Here is a 1,831-nt window from a genome sequence, read left to right on the forward strand (position 1 = left end):
TAAATATTTTATTTTAAATAATTCAGGGATAAGGTAAGAAATGGCATCTGACTTATGGGTAAGTTATTTTGACATCATCTCGGAAGGATAGTGTTGGGAATTAACTTTATAGTCTCCATTACAATAAAATGCTATGTTTATCACATTGTAAATTTGAACTCATTAGAAATCTGTTGGTGGTGGTGTTGTTAGGTGGTTTTAGGTCAGTTCTGATGTACAGAGACCCTATGTACAACAGCCCAAAACACTGACCAGTCCAGTCCTATGCCATCCACACATCGTTGTTATGTTGAAGCCCCTTTTGTAGTCATTGTATCACATAGTAAGACAATTGATTATATTCATTCACTCAGTAAATACTGTATTGCAATTATGTATGTTTATAATGACTTTGAGTCCAGGTGTGGCACTGTAGGATAAGCACTAGGCTGGGAATCACAAGGTTGGCAGTTAAAGCCCACCAGCTACTCTACAAAACACTATTAGTAGAAACCGACTAGACTGCACACAATAACAACAACAAAATAATGAATTAAAAATATGATGCAGCATTTCATTATATACAATAAGTGGGGGGAATCAAAATACTAGAAACCTAAGTTTAAAATTATTTTTTTCAAATATTCAATAATTTATATCTGAGAAAATTACAAAAAGTATGTACATAAACTATAATTATTTCTGTGAGTTAAGAGCGGGTTACTTGTGTCCCTGCTTCTTTCAGCCTTCTATAGGTTAAATTTATTTTTCTTTACAGTATGCACTTTGTAATACAAAAAAAAAAAGGCTTACATTTCTTTAAAAATAGGATCAGCATGCCTACTGGATTCTTTATCTTGATGGGAAAATATCAAGCATATTTAATCTAACCCTTGAGTTCTTTCAGGGAAAAAAAAAGGGGGGGGATTGTTTTTCAGATATTTTGGTTTTCTTTTTCCCTGGGAAACCAGTTTCCCTAAAAACATATTGAGGAGGATGAAGTAGTCAGCATTCTCCAATCCAGGTCAACATTCTCTGAATTTCTGAATAGATTTCTCTGAATTCTCTGAGTAGATTCTCTGAATCTATTCCCTGATCCACAACCATTTATCCTAAAGGCTCCCATTTCACTTTGCCAAAGGTCTGAAGGGGTCAATTTTCTGTAGAGAATCGATTAGGCACTATCCCTACAGAGTACTTAAATTTCAAGGGAGCAATAAGTGAGGCTTGTATGGAATGGTTCACAAGGTGACTTTAAAGGGTTACATACTTTGAGAAATTGTCAGTACTGGAACTTGTATTGATCTATCCTGAGCAACAATTCACTAAAATCGTATAAAGTACTTGTAGAAATGTGAATGTGGTAAGGAAAAAGAAAAACATGACTAGACCAGAGAGAAAATACCTTTTAAAGAGGATATTATGTTCTGTCTTACAAAGACAAAGATGTGAGGAAAAGTTCAGTGAGATTGTGCAGAAGCCTGCATTGACTAAGATGATTTTTTTTTTCTTATTTCTCATTAATCCCATTTCAATCTTATACTCTTTATGGAAGAGTAATGAAGCAATTAGCAAATGTCCATATTTCATTCTGGTTCTCAAATGTATCCACTTTTTCACTCTGATTTGAGAAAGGCAGAGTGGTCTTCGTCTGGCTCAGAAAAGAGATTTTTACTCTCCAAATTCTGGTAGGGGAGAAGATAGTTCAGTGATCCCAAAAATGTTTCCCTTGCTTTCTGTATGAGTAGCCCTATCATAAACAGGTAAATTGGAAAGGTAGGAATATGACATTTAAAAAATCAGATCCACAGTGATGTTGTTATGTGCCATCAAGTTGATTCCAACTCATAAC

Source organism: Chrysochloris asiatica, unplaced genomic scaffold (genome assembly GCF_000296735.1).
Source record: "Chrysochloris asiatica unplaced genomic scaffold, ChrAsi1.0 scaffold00048, whole genome shotgun sequence".
NCBI lineage: Eukaryota > Metazoa > Chordata > Mammalia > Afrosoricida > Chrysochloridae > Chrysochloris > Chrysochloris asiatica.